The sequence below is a fragment of the Petaurus breviceps genome, unplaced genomic scaffold, assembly GCF_028583685.1.
Source record: "Petaurus breviceps papuanus isolate PSGF00001 unplaced genomic scaffold, PetGlider_PUasm1.0 186, whole genome shotgun sequence".
In the NCBI taxonomy this organism is placed as follows: Eukaryota; Metazoa; Chordata; class Mammalia; order Diprotodontia; family Petauridae; genus Petaurus; species Petaurus breviceps.
Genome location: NW_027185798.1, coordinates 39,829,070 through 39,844,891, shown reverse-complemented (window position 1 = coordinate 39,844,891; position 15,822 = coordinate 39,829,070). Strand labels below are relative to the sequence as shown.

General features: G+C 39.1%; 1 long non-coding RNA gene across 1 annotated transcript in view; it reads right to left on the bottom strand.

Moving 5' to 3' along the window:
- Positions 1 to 7,517: 7,517 nt before the first annotated feature.
- Positions 7,518 to 15,822, bottom strand: part of LOC138162815 (uncharacterized) — a 19,612-nt gene continuing 11,307 nt past the window's right edge. Inside the window, exon 2 of the long non-coding RNA XR_011168721.1 lies at positions 7,518 to 7,981. This is a non-coding gene — a long non-coding RNA (uncharacterized lncRNA). The remainder of the gene's footprint in view (positions 7,982 to 15,822) is intronic.

Here is a 15,822-nt window from a genome sequence, read left to right as displayed (position 1 = left end):
TCATCAGAGAAGAGATCACTAGAAAACACTGTCTGCTATGTCTTTTCCTCCTCCTGGTTTCATTAGTAAATGTTTTCAGGATGACCTGGCTTAGTCAGTTCTTATGCCTAAGCTTTCTACAAATGTATTCTCCTCCTCCACTTCTTTTTACTATTTTGTAAGATGATATTGTTCATAATCTCCAGTCATTCTCCTTTATAATATTTTCCAAAAGAATCTGTACTACAAATAAGCATTAACTTTGACTGCTCTGTCTTTAGTTTTTGTTGCTAAGGCAGTTTCTGGGCTCTTTTGGCTTTCTCATTATGATGAGTCCTTTATATCAATTAAATTTCTGTGAGAAATGGTGATAATCTTTGATGATTAAAAAGCTCTGAAAGACCAAGTTTCTGGGTAAATTAAAATCAGCTTTATTGACTATGGCTAGAAAGCAGTCAACAAAATAGGTTCGTTGTCTCCTTGGTAGAAAAAGAGAGGAAACCACTTAAACCTTCAGTATTTATAAAGTCTTTTTAAAAAGAGTTTTACCTGAGGGTGAAAATCAGCTCTGATTGGCCAACAAGAGAGTGAGTATTATAATGGAGGTGGACTATATATTAAAATGAGGGTCTTGGGGTACAGACCTGCATTACCCAAATCTTGGTTAATAGGGGCACCAATTTAAATATTGCTTGTTAAGGTAGAGTGAATGACAAAAACAATGAGCAGGAATACACCATTAGCCCAAACTTATAATTTCTTTTACTGTCTGATTAGATCTCTTAAGAGAGATTTCCCACACTGGTTGATTTCTGGATGAGGAAGAAGAAAAGGGGGAAAACCTTGGTCTTAACAAAATAATTAGTTATTAAATATCGGAGAGAAATATTTGTTTCTCACAAATCAGAGTTGATGCCTTTACTTTTCTCCATGTGGATGGAATTGTTATGAATGAATACTATATAATCTCATTTTTTCTCTATTCTTCTAATTTCATATTGATTTTTTTTGAGAGGGGAAGGCAAGGCAATTGGGATTAAGTGAATTGGCCAAGATCACACAGTTAGTTAAGGGTCAAGTTTCTGAGGCCAGGTTTGAACTCAGGTCCTCCTGACTTCATATTGATTTAAACCTTTGTTCTCACTAGTTGATGATTTGATTGGTTCTGAAAGGACTCTCACATTTGTAACCTGTCATTTTCTGTCCAAGACACAGTCAGTTTACATATATATATATGTATATATGTGTGTGTATGTATGTATGTATGTATGTATGCATATATATATATATTCGGTATTTTATGGTTCTTTTTCTGGAAGACGTTATTCATTATATGCAGATACTATACTGGTGTGAGGATTATGAAATTCAAAAATGTTTGGATCCTTTAATTTCTTGAACTTGGACCATCTTTTCTAGCAAATTTTCTCAGTCCTCCATTATTACTATCTTAATCATAAAAACACCCATTAAGGCATATCTTTACTGGTTTGGAGAATCATGTCCAATTCTTTGTAAGATTTCTCTACAGCAATTGCATTTATCATATTTTTTTTTGCTATATACTCCCCATGAGCACGATTGGGCAAGACAACTAAATATCCCATGAAATGATGTTTCCTGTTGCTTTTGGGTATATGATAATTGCAAGTCTACCAAGTCCTTTATTTGCTTTTCCAAGGACAAACTGTGGGCTATCTTTCTATTTAGTTGCAACTTATGTCCTCTGGTTTTATTTACAGAAAGAGAGTCAATAGGGGCATGGGTCAGGTCCTCTTAGACTTTGTCAGCCAGATATTGGATGGTCTGAAACCTGCCTTATTCTTAGAATTGTATGCTTCCTTTCCCACTATTTCATTGTCCATGGGGGCAGGAAGAGCAAGGTAGCTCAGAAGAAAGACCAATGGATCTGAAGTAAGAAGATCTGGGTTCAAATTCTGTTCTGCCACTTGCCATCTGTGACCTTGGACAAGTCACTTATCTTCTCTAGGGCTCAATTTCCTCATCAATAAAATGAAGGGACTGTAAAACCAAACACATGTCTGTTCTATGTTCTTTTTTTTAACATTGTAAATGATTCTAAAGTCATCATAAGCATCACTTATTGGTGGAAGATAGGGACATACTACTTGGGGCTATTTTGTAGCTTTATCAACTTCATGGTCAAGAAATTAATAATTTAACTGGTCTCTGGGGTCCCACTGAAATCAAAGATTTTTATGATTCTTGCTTCACCCTCCTCATCAAACCCACCACAATCATCCATTGCAATAGTTCCAGAGAGAAGTGATGAGGGCTTTCTTTGGTGGATAAGGGGTAAGTGGAGTGGAGGGATGCAAATGTAAGGGCAGAATTGACATCTTGGTAACTAAATATAAATGTAAGGGGGGAAAGAGTAAGGAGTTGAGGATGATGCTGATGTTTCAAACTCACCACAGCTACTATTTCCACAAATAGGAGAAAAAATTATTAGGAGAAGGAACATGAAAATAAAAAAACAAGTTGGCTATATCCACATTACAAGCTGAAAATGACTCATCATTAGAAGCAGAATCATTTAACGGCCAGACTATGAATACATCATTAACGACCTAGTCAGAAAATCATCCTCCTCTATCATCATTTAAAATTAAAAAGGATCTCCAAAGGAATTGTTTACTGCTTTGTCTGCAAAAAGTACACCAAACCGTAAACCAGAGAGACAAAACAGCCTTTTGTGGGTTGTTAGAGCACTTAGAAGGTGTAAATGGTAATTAGCCATATGCTAGGCTTGCATAGTCCAATAAGAAATAAGCCTTCAGCAGCACAAGAGCAGTGGTCCAATTTCTCAGTTCAGAAGCAGAATTATGGTACAAGCAGGAATAACTTGCTGAGAAAAACCCTGTGCCATGTACACCATCATCAGGTTTCAAAGAGAACAAAAAAAGTGATCTTTCTTATTCTTGAGTTAATAACAGGCAATCATGTCCCCAAATAATTACATACCTGATTAGGGAACCCTAGCATCTTAAGGGGCACAGGATTCCATATGTGACCAAAAGAGGGAAAAAAGTAAGCCCTACACTCCCAATCACTGTAGATCAAAGGACATATACAATCTGGTAGGATAGTGAACAATTAGATGTAATTAAGTTGTTGAAATATTATTGGCAGTCAGAATGGGTTTTTATTTTCTTAATTTGGGATCCATGATCTTAGATTGTAAAAATATATAGAAAGCTAGAGATGGATAGATAGATAAATAGATAGATAGATGATAGATAGATAGATAGATAGATAGATAGATAGATAGATAGATAGATAGATACATAGATACATAGATAGATAGATAGATAGGTAGATAGGTAGATAGATAGATAGATTGATAGAGAATTATATTCTAATATAATCACCTTTCTTTGTAATCCCACGTATTATATGTTATGCATTTCAGAACTATTCTGAGAAGAGTCATAGCTTCAACAGAGTGCTAATGGGGTACATGACACAAAAAAAGCTAAGAATCTATGGTTCTAAGTGTTGTACATTGCAAATATGTTCAGGCTTCATCAATGTATTGATTATCATGCTGGCTTTTTTCTTCCTTTTCTTTAATCTTAAAAATACTATAGGAAGAATAATTGGGGGAATTATGATTTTTAAAAAGATATCAATAAATTTATTTGTAAAAATAAAAAGTTTACCAAAGTTAAAAAAAAAACAGTAACAGACTCATCATGGAATGAATAATGGATTTGAAGTAAAAGATCCTGGGTCCAAATCCTAACTGTCATTTCTCTGACTACCAATGCAAGTCAGTAAACCTCTCTAAGCCTCACTTTTTTTGTTGGTCAGTCATTTTTAGTTGTGTCTGGCTCTTTGTGACCCCATTTGGGGTTTTCTTGGCAGAAATACTGGAGTGGTTTGCCATTGCCTTCTCCGGCTCATTTGACAGATGAGGAAACGGAGGCAAACAGGATGAAGTGACTTGCCCAGGGTCACATGGTTTATAAGTGTCTGAGGTCAGATTTGAACTCACGAAGATGAGCCTTCCTGAGGTCAGGCCTGCCACTCTCTCCACGGCACCACATAACTAAGTTTCAGTTTGCTCCTCTAAACCGAGATGGCTTCTAAGGTCCCTTTTGGCTCTGAATTTATAAACCTATATTTTCTGTGCTAAGAGGGGGAAAAAAGTTTTTCTGAGATGAAGAGCTGGAGTTGGTTTTTTTGAGATAGAGGATGATGGTGACCCCTTCCAGGAGGTTTAGAGTCCTAACTGATAGCATTAGGAGTGAGAGGTAAACTGTAAGAATTGAAACTTTTCAAGAAATTGATTTCAGAAAGATGCAGAGAACATAGGGAACCCTCACAATAGGGAGGTTAGAGCCAAGAATTATCAGTCCACTAAGAAGGCAGTAAAAGAACAGAGACAAGAGAGATAGAGGGAGCTGAGGGAGATCCAAGGACTCCAGACTTCATGGACTTTGGCAGTCCAGGCCAGGTTATGTATGTTAGCTATTGGGCGACAACATTAGGGCATCTCTACAGACTGTGAATTTCCACAGGCAAAATCAATCATTCACCCAAGAATTTACTAAGAACCTCCACTGGGCTGGACATTATTTGAGGCACAGAGGGTACAAAGACCAAAAGGAAAGAGTCCCTGTTTTCAAAGAACTCTTCTTTCATGGGAGAGATGACATGTGCACATGGGAACAGATACAATACAAACCCAAGGAATTTTAATGGGGAGGAAGTTGCTAGAGGCAGCTGGGTGATGTGGAGTCAGGAAGACCTGAATTCAAATCTAGCCTTAGATAACTTCCTAGCTGTGTGACCCTGAGCAGGTCATGTGACCTCTGTTTACCTCAGTTTACTCAACTGTAAAATAGGAATAATAATAATAATAATAATACTTCACAGGTTGTGAGGACCAGGTGAGATAATATTTATAAAGTACTTTCCAAACCCCTGCCCCACCTTGTTTCTCCTCCTACCTGTCTGAATGATTCCTTCAGTCTGCCTTGCCAAATCATCATTCATATCTTCCCCTCTCCACTGGATGTATATCAGGAATGTTCCTGAGCCTTCTTTTCTTCTCTCTTTATACTCTCTCATGTTGATCTCATCAGCTTCCATAGTTTTACCTATGATCTCTCTCTCTGCACAGTATTCCCATGCTCATCTGTCACCTGAGGACATCACAAAATGTCAGCTAGACATCTGTGGTTGGGTGTCCATAGACAATTCAATTTCAGTACATCCAAAATGGAAATCATTATCTTCACTCCAAAATCCACCCCTCTGCTTAGCATTCCTATTTCGGAGGAGATCCCCTCACTATCGACCAGGTTCACAATCTCAAAGTCTTCCTTCTCTGTCGTTCCATAGGTTTCCAAATCTTGTCAATTCTACCTACACAAATACTTCTAACATCTGTCCCCTTTTTTCACTCACATAGCAACCGCTCTACTTCAAGTCCTCATTACCTATTGGCTGGATTATAGGCAGCATCCTAATTAATTAGCATACTTGCCCCTCATTTCCTTCCTTCCTTCCTCCTCTGATTGGTGAATTAGACCCCAAATCTCCATTTGAGGAATCATCTATGACTACCATGCTTGCTGAAAACAAGCCCATTACTCCCTGGAGCCTGCCAATTCCCTTCTATGTGCTATCTTTCCCCATAAAAATGCAAGCTCTTTGAGAGCAAGAAGTGTCTTGGTTACTGTTTGCATTGTATTCTCAGCTCTTTGCACAGTTCCAGGCACATTGTCAATGCTTAACAAACGTTCTGTCTGTCTCAATGAGGGACTAGTCAACATTGTCACTTGCTGCAGAGAGGACAAGTAGAATGAGGATTAAAAAAAGGTGATTGCATTTGGCAATAAGTGAGAATAAGTGAGTGATTAGTAACTTTGGAAGAAACAAAAGAGAAGCCAAATAACAGAGACTCAAGCAGGGTAGGGATGAGGAGGATGTGGAGAAATCCAGAGCACACTACATTTTTCTAATAATTGGAATGAAGAAGAGAAAGGACAATAGCTTGAAGGGAGAGCAAATTGCAGGAATATATTCTATTGTTTTAAACCTGAGTATATTTGTAGGCAGTGGGTAAATAGCCAATTAGTTGAAAGAAATGCATTCCTTTGCAGAGGGGATAAATGAAGAACCAAGATCAAAAAAGAGATGAAAGGGCATGGGATCGAGGACATAGCTTGGCAAAGAGCTAGTTTCTCTTTGGAAGCAGAAGAGATGCAGACAGTATGGGAAGACAGAAAGTCTTTGAGGTGTGCAGCAAGAAATCTGAAGGAGCTCTTGTCCAATCACCTGTATCTTGTCAGTAACACCAGAGGCAAAGGTTTCTGTGGTTACTAAAGTGGTGGGTCAATAAGATATCAGTTGAAGGATTATTGTGTCATGGCAAGGGTCCAGTTGAGGTGAAGTAACATGAATCTGTCATGGGCTCAGTCAGACATTTTTTATTTCCTCTAGTGACGCTCCAACATTGTTTAGCTATGACTCTTACTACTAGAATGTGACCACAACAGGGATCAAGTTGGGGTGGAAGTATAGTGCAGGCATAAAGGAATTAGTGTCCACCACTGGCCTCCATCTGCCTCACCTGAGCAATTACCTCATAGTCACAACTGCACTAATATGAGGGCAGGAGCTATGGATATGGGTAAGTGAAGCTGAAACATCCAATTATGATGTTTGTCTTTTGCCTTGAGCTATGGGGCAAGGGGAGCAGCTGGGTGGCACAGTGGATAGAGTGCCAGGTATGGAGTCACAAAGACTCTTTCTGAGTTCAAATCTGGCCTCAGACACTTCCTAGCTGTGTGACCCCGGGCAAGTCACTTAACCCTGTCTGTCTCAATTCCTCACCTGTAAAATGAGCTAGAGAAGGAAATGGCAAACCACTCCAGTGTTTTTGCCAAGAAAACCCCAAATGAGGTCACAAAGAGTAGAACATGACTGAAAAGTGACCAGATAACAAGCACTGTAGACAACAGTCTAACAGTAAGTTAGAGAGTAACCTAGATCTGAAAAAACATAGATCATTTATTAAACTTGGTATTATGGCAGATAGGTAGCAGGTGTAGTGAAGCAAGGGCTGGGATGGGACTAAGGGAGACCTGAGTCTGAATTCCACCTCCAATGCTTACTAGCTTCATAACCTTGGACAAGTCACTTGACCTTTGCCTTAATTTTCTCAAATGATTACAATTGCACCCACTTTACAGAGCTGTTATGATAATTAAATGAGAAAATTTTTTTTAAGTGCTAGGTAGCACAGTGAATAGAGCACCGGCCCTGGAGTCAGGAAGACCTGAGTTCAAATCCAGCCTCAGACACTTAACACAAAAACTAGCCATGTGACCTTGGGCAAGTCACTTAGACTCAATTACCCTCCAAAAAGCAAAAAAAAAAAAGTGCCTGGCACATAGTAGGCACTATATAATTGCTTATTCCCTTCCATTAATTTCTTTGTATATAACTTGGGATAGTAAAGAGAACACAGTACATTTCAGATAAAACTCAAGAAATTCTAAAAAATAAAAAGTCATATTATTGGATTTTTTATTTGGGGTTGACCCTGTGATCAAGGAATCATGCCTATAGTTCTCCAATTATGTGATTAGAGAGCACAGTGAGGATATTCACTGTCAGCAGCCTTTTTTTTTTCATTTCATTATCATCCTACATCCTCCTACCCAGTAAGGCTAAGTAAAAGTACAAAGGCAGTACAAGCTGCCTTCTTCCCACCCCAATTTCCAACATCTTAGTAACAATTATATCTCAGTTCATAAGTGATTTGTTCCAAATGAAGTCCAGGCAGAGCCTAGGAGATAATGGCAGAGCAGAAGGCTTTGATGATACAGAGGGTGGTGGTACTGGCAGCTAATAGAACTTCCTCAGGTTGGGGGCAGCAGCTGGGTCATTCTGTGATCCAGCCAGACACAGGTGTTCTTCGAAAAGGCACATATGGAAAGTGCCTGGAATGAGGCCCTTCTCTCTCCTACACAAAAAGAGGAAAAACAAGCTTAGTGAATGTTGACTGATGAAAAACTACAGCCCTGTTATTAAACCAAGCTAGCCAAATAACGTTTGCATTTCCACCTTAAACTCAACATGTCCAAAACGACCCTTTATCTGCTCCCCTAAACCCTCCCCCCACCCCTGTTACTGTAGAGGGCAACACCATCCTCCCAGTCCCTCAGGCACAAAACCTAGGTGTTATCCTCAACTCCTGACCATCTCTTCCCTGCCTCTATCCAATCTCTTGTCTGTCAAATTTCCCCATTGCAACATTTCTCAAATTAACCCCCTTCAATCTTTGAACATTGTTTCAACCGAAGTGCAGGTTCTCCTAATGTCACAAGAACTATTGAAATGGTCTGCTCGTTGGTCTGATGGCCACAAGTCTCTCCTCACTCCAGTCCACCTTCCATTCAGCAGCCAAAGTAATTTTCCCAAAGCAAAAATCTGACCATATCACTTCCCCCACTCAATAAATTCCAGTGGTTCCCTATCTCCTTCAGAGTCAAACACAAATCCTCTGTTTGACATTCAAAGCCCTTTATAACCTTCCCTGCCCCATTTTCCAGTCTTCTTACACCTCATACCCATTACCATGCATTCTGTGATCCAATGACACTGCCTTTTTTGCTGTTTCTCAAACAAGGCACTCCTTCTCCCTATTCCCTGCATTTTCTCAGTCTGTCCCCCATGCCTAGAATCCTCTCCCTCCTCATATTTCCCTTCTGATTTGCCAGGTTTCCTTCAAGTCCCAACTAACATCCAGTTTTCTAAAACTGGCCTTTCTCAATCCCCCTCAATTCTACTGCCTTCCCTATGAGGATTATTTCCAGTGTTTAGCTTGTTTTTACCTAGTGTAATGGGAATGTAAATTTTTAAGATCTTCCCTGCCCCTAGGCTAAAGTGCACCTGGAGCCTGGGGTGGGAGGTTTGTTTTTCAGTAGATACTTCTTGATTGGCCAGTGAGTCAATAAGGTTGTTACATTCTCTGAGCCAGGAGAAGGGTATATAAACCCTGATTTGAGGCTTTGTTTTGGGGCTCACTTTGAGAAGTGTTCTGTGATTTTATATGGATTCTGAGAAGCCGTTGTCCAGAGCCCCCCGGCTTTTGAAAAACCCAGATGTTGAAACCCAGATGTTGATTTGGTATGGATGTAATGGTTGGACAATTTGTAAAGCTGCCTACTCGATCTGTTTCTGTATTGATAATTCTGCCTGTATACTTTGAAGTTCAGGGTGCTGACCTTTTCCCCCTGAACGAGGTAAACAATATATGTTGACTGATTAAAGTAAGCTTGTTAACCCATTTTGAGTTGCTTTCCTTTATCAAAGCAGATCCAAGAACCTGTGTTGGCAGCGACCCTGAGGATGCTTGGGGTGCTTGCTGCTACACCTAGTTGTTTATACATTGTCTCTCCCATTAGACTGTAAGTTCCTTGAAGACAGGGACTGTCTTTTGTTTTTCTCTGAATCCAAACTTAGCACAGTAGGTGCTTAATAAACATTGAATTGAATTGAATGTAGTCTTCTATAGAACCAGGAATTTGATTGTAGAACTTTTCCCAAGTGGACCTCACAGTTCTTGAATGTGTACAGCAACACTTAAGACTCCTGAGCTAGTATGGAATTAATGTCCTATTTTCCCTGGGTCCGATATATAGAGTGACATGCACCTACTCTTCCCTACTGAACTATAAGCTCCTTGAGGACAGAATCAGTCTTATTCATATTTGATATGATATCATATCCTACATGATACTTAACATGTTTCCTTGCACTGAGTAGATTACCTTCATGAATATTCATTTAATTAGACCAAATGAATTGGATGACCCTTGATCTTTGCAATCTGTTCTTACTTCCTGTTCACCCTGTGAGCAATTCAAACCATTGCTTTGAATCTACAAAGCCCAGCTTGGTTTTGGATCCTATCATTACAGACATTATTACCTCCCCTCATGTAATAAGAAAACAATCAAAGTCATGCAGACCAGTTTAATCAAAGGTATTGAAATTTTCATCTGGGGGATGAAGATTTTTCTTAAAGACATTTGCTATTGGATGGGCAGTATTTTTCTTTAAAATTTCTTTCCCCATCTTAGTCAATTTGTTGACCTTTTGAATATACCACATTCATCTTGACAACCAGTATTCCCTAGTAAGTTGAACTATCAAATGAGATAATATTTATAAAGTGCTTAGCTCAGTGACTGACCCATAATTGGTGCTATATAAATGCTTATTTCCTCCCCCTGTCCATTTTTTAAAAGACAAAAATAAAATAAAATCAAGAACAGACGTCCAAGGGACTATCAGGTACTCAATAAATACTTGCTAGATTAATTGGATCATGATTTGCATATTGAAACAGTGCCCAGTGATTCCAAGGCCAACACATGCTATGGAAACATAGCAGATACAGCTAAATCCTGCCCATCGAAACCTGGTCACGGCTACTCTGCTACTTCTGTAATCTCCTTATCCCGTCACATGTCAGATCTCTACCTCATCCTCCCACCTCCCATCTCATCCCAACTCAACTTTCCCCTGTGTACTAGTTAGATCATGGACTTTAATCATTTTGATGCATACTCTAAGTTCAGAACAATGTGACCTCAGGTCCTAGTCTGTAATAACTCCCAAACTTGGTATTTTAATATATAATATTTAATATATAATGCAGGCACTATATATTATACACTGTCCCCTGTTTTCTGAATTGACATCCCTCTCTACTTAAGAGCAGATTGTGCAAACATTAATGGGGAGGGGTACCTTTAAACAATGAATGGAAGTAAAACCTCAGAGGATATAGCTAAAAGCTAATAAAATGTCTAGGGAGCAAGATTGAATCATCTAAGGAGGAGGTTAAAGAAACAGCTCATTCCTTCCTGTGAAAATTAAAACCCTTTCAGAGCAAGCTGCTCACCAGAAGCCTATCTAACAATAACAACCATTTTGAGAGGGTGCGGGTGGAAAAAGACACACATCCATCTCCCTGCTAATTGCTATCTTCTGTGTTGCTCTCGTTTCTGTTTTTATCCGCTACATTCCCGATAAATCTGACTACACTTTCCCTTAAAGACAAGTAGGTGGCATAGAGGATCAATCACTGCTAATCAGCAAGATCTGAATTCAAATTTAGCCTCAGACATTTACTACCTTTTGTCTCTGAGTGAGTCACTTAATCCCAATCAACCTCAGTTTCCTCAGTCATAAAATGGGGATAATAATAACACCTACCTGCCATCGTTGTGAGGATAAAAGGAAATAATATTTGTGAAGTGCTTAGAACAGTGATTAATAAATTCTTGTTTCCTTCTTCCTTTATTCTTTCCTTTCTTTCTTCCTTTCTCCATTCCTTCTATCCTTCCTTCCTTCCTGCCTTCCATCATACCAACAGTATGATCAGGAGCCAGGAAGACCTGGGTTCAAGTCTTGCCTAGGAGATCAATCAATCAAGTATTTATTAAACGCCTACTTGGGGGCCATCTCCAGTCATCCTCTCTCTCTCTCTCTCTCTCTCTCTCTCTGTCTCTCTCTCTCTCTCTCTCTCTCTCTCTCTCTCTCTCTCTCTCTCTCTCTCTCTCTCTCTCTCTCTCTCTCTCTCTCTCTCTCTCTCTCTCTCTCTCTCTCTCTCTCCTGGACCCAGATGGCTCTGGAGGAGTAAGTGAGGCTGGTGGCTCTTCACAGCCCTCCCTCACTTAAATCCAATTCACTCTCAAGTCATGGCATCACTTCCCTGATGTCATGGTCCTCTTCAAGAGGAAAGGACAAACAATAGCAAATGCCTACTACTTTTTTAGCACTGTTTCTAGGTGCTGGGAATATAAGTACAAAAAAAAAAAAAAAAAAGAACCCTAAATTAAAAAAATTTTATATTAAAATAAGGAAAAAAAGTACATATATATATATATATATATATATATATATATATATATATATATATATAGCATAAATGTGTTTGTATACACAAAGTCCATAGTTAAGTAAGTTAAGATTTGAATTCAGGAAGATAAGTCTTCCAGACTCCGGGTTTGGCACTCTATCCACCATGCCACCTAACAGAGGGTAAAGGACAAAATCTTCGTGGAAAACCCAAAGTTAGGGGGCATGATATGAACGATGAATCATCAAAAGAGACTCAGGACCAGTCATATAGGTAAGAGGCAAAGCAGAAGAGAGTAATGTCACAAAAACCCAGGGAAGAAGGAGTATCAACGAGGACAAGGTGGTCCTGAGATCAGAGGGCAATATAGAGCTGAAATGGCTAACCGTTTGGTTGAGGTTGGAGAGGGAGGTGAATGAAGTTAGAGTGGGCTTAAATGGTAGAGAGAATGGAGGTCTCAATGAAGAATGAAGGACAGACATAGGAAGAGTGAAAGAGATAGAGAAATTGAGCAATAAAAGGTTATGATTAGATAAGGCAAATGTGTCAGAGTTTCTAACTGGGAAAGTGGAATATGTGCGGGTAACAGTAAGATCACATGTGTGTCCATCCCTATATGTAGCTTAAGGAGGGTATGAAAATGGAGGTTAAGTAGTTTGAAGTACGAATATTCAAGTCCCCTAATATAAAGGCAGGAGCTGGGGAGAACAGGAAAATGGTGAGCTAGGTACTGAACTACTTGAGAAAGGAGGGCAAATGATCTGACTGTGTGACCCTAAGCAAATCACTTACCCTCTAACGGTCCTAGGCAACCCTCTAAGATGACTAGTTGAAGAGAAAGTTCAAATATACCTTGATAAAAGTAATTCTTCACTTGGAGTTCCTTATGCCAATGAAATTACAGGCCCATTTTCCATCCCAATCCCAATCCCTATCCAACTACTTCTCTACTAAATACACTCACTCTCTTTCCTGTGATCACAGTCCATTATATATTTCACACACACCAAATTGTTTCTTATTCCCACCATATATATATATTATCTCAGGTAAATAAATCATCAAAATAAAGCCTCTTCAAGTTGATAAGTATCTTAGAGATTATTATCAACCTGTCTAAAACAAAATCCATTACCTTTCCCCCTAAACTCACCCCTCCTCCTAACTTGCCAGTGTCCATGAGGGAATCTCCATTCTTCCAATTATTGAGTTTCTCAATCTAAGAGTCCTTCAGGATATTTCATTCTCACTCTCCACACTGCCCACCCCATCCACCCACTTAGTCACCAAACATCATTGATTCTACCTTCTCAACTCTCATTTTTGTTCCCTTTTCTTTACTCACACCACAATCACCCTAATTTGGGCTTTTCATATATTTATCCTGGGTACCCCGTACGCAGCGTCATTTCTCTCTAATCTATTCTCCACACAGCAGTCAAACTGATATTCCTAAAGCAGGTCTTATAATGCTGCTTTCCTACCCAATAAGTCTCAGAGGCTCACTTCCCTTTGCCTTCAGAATAAATACAAATTCCTTTGATTGGCACTTAGTGCCCTTTCCAATTTGGCTACTACCCATCTTTCCAGGATGATTACGCATCATTCTTCCTGACACACTCTATGCTTCAGGCAAACTGGCCTATTTGCTGCTCCCTACACATGATATTCTTTCTCCTGTCTCCATTCCTTTGTACAAAATGTTATCCATGCCCAGAACACCCCCCTCTTCACTCCTGCCTTTTAGAACACCTAGCTCTGCTCAAGGTTCAGCTCAAGAACAAAATCTTTCAAAAAATCTTTGCTTATTCCCCCAATTGTTAATGACCCTTCTCCCATAACCTTGTATTTATTATGTATAGATTCTATATTTACACATCTGTGATCATTTCCCCATCACTCCACCTACCCACCCACCCAAGAGAATTTAAATTACCTGGAAGAAGAAACTGTTTTGTTTCTTTATAACCCCACTACTTAACCTGGTACCCGGTGCATAGTAGTCATTTCATAAATAGTTTTTGATTGATTGCTCTAGAGTAATCTTCTATACCATGAAGGAATTCGTCCTACATCCTGTTGTTTGAATATATCTAGTGATAAGGAACACACTACTTACCAAGGCAGTTCACTCTATTCTTATACCTTTCTAATTGGTAAATTTCCCACTTGAATATGATCCCAAATGTCAACATAATGATAGTACATGACTGTATTCTGTATTTCCTTAATAACTTGTTATGGAGCTCATCTATCTATCTATTATTTTTTCTAAGCCCTTCTTGAACTAAGCTCTATTCTCATCCTTTACATGTTTACTTCCTGTGGTATGTGGACACTTATCATGATATATGCAGCTTGTTTATGATGAAAAAGAACTCTACAAATGTGAGTTATTGCACTATTAGTTTAAAACTGAAACAAACTAAAGGAGTCACCATCCAACTCTTAAGTCATTTACAAAGCAGATGACCCTTCTTTCCTCAGCCCAATTACCAAGTTTATGCTCTACAAAAATTCTATATTGAACAGATGCTTCCCACTTTTGACCAACTGCTTCTTAGAGAAAGAATACACACTTGTCCTATATAAAAAAAGTGTTCTATATAACTATTGTGGAAGACTAAAGAGGGAGAAGATGAGAAAAGGGGTCAGATGGCAAGAACACTCTCTTTAAATGATACTCTTTTCTATGAAGAGCTACAGGTAGGATACCTTGAACCATAGCAGTACTTCAGCGAGTGCATCAGGTTTTGGATTCATGCTAAAAGTTTTTCTCGTCAGGCTATACTTTGAGAGATGAAGCTAGCTCAGAGACAATAGAGGTTAAGATGGAAGGCAAAAGATCTTGGAGATACAATGCCAGTATCAGAAGCGGAGGCCATTATCACCAAACAATAGCCTTTTGATCAGTTCAATTTTACAAATACTTACTTAGCATTTCCTGGCACTCTACTAGGCAAGTGAGGAAGATACAAAGTTTAGCTTTGCATCTGCTTCATATGCAACCAACTGAGTCAGTAGCCTGGAATATAGCAAGTACTTTAAATTTGACTGACAAGACACAGTTCTGTCCGCATAAGAATAACCCAGTCATCCCAATCTCTATCTTGCTATTGGACCCAGATGGCTCTGGAGGAGAAAGTGAGGCTGATAATTTTGCATAGCCCTCCCTCACTTAAATCAAATTCTATGTGCAAGTTATGACATCAACAATCCTCTTCGAGAATGAAAAACAAGCAACAAAAACAAGGTTTATAAAGTACCTTAAAAATACTATCTCGTTTATCCTCACAGCGTCCCTGGGAGGTAGGTGCCATTATCATCCCCATTTTACAGATAAGAAAGCTGAGGCAAACATAAGTGAAATGACTTCCTCAGGGTCACACAGCTAGTAAGTGTCTGAGAGAAGGTTTAAACTAAGATCCTCCAGACTCCAAGTCCAAAGCTCTCTCCAGTCTACCACCTTACTTCATGGAATTCGCAGTCTAGTAAGAGGATTAATGCAGCTAGTTGGCACAGTGGATAAAACCACTTGGCCTGGGGTCAGGAAGACTTGAGTTCGAATCCAGCTTCAGGCACTTACTAGCTGTGTGACCTTGAGCAAATCCTTTAAACACTTTCTGCCTCGGTTTCTTCATCTGTAAAATGAGGATGATAATGGCACCCACGATTGTTGTGAGGACCAAATGTAATAATAATTATAAAATGCTTAGTACAGTGCCTGGCACACAGTAAGTGCTATATAAATGTTAGATGTTATTATAAGGCAGCAAAAATAATTTAAGTGCCTACTGGTGTACATATGCTAGGCTCCAGGAGAGATAGGATGTTTCGATAAGATCACAGCTCACAGTCTAGGAGGGGAATAGCACACATACACAAAAACATATTTAGTAAAAATAATACATACTAAATGCAAAACAGAGTAA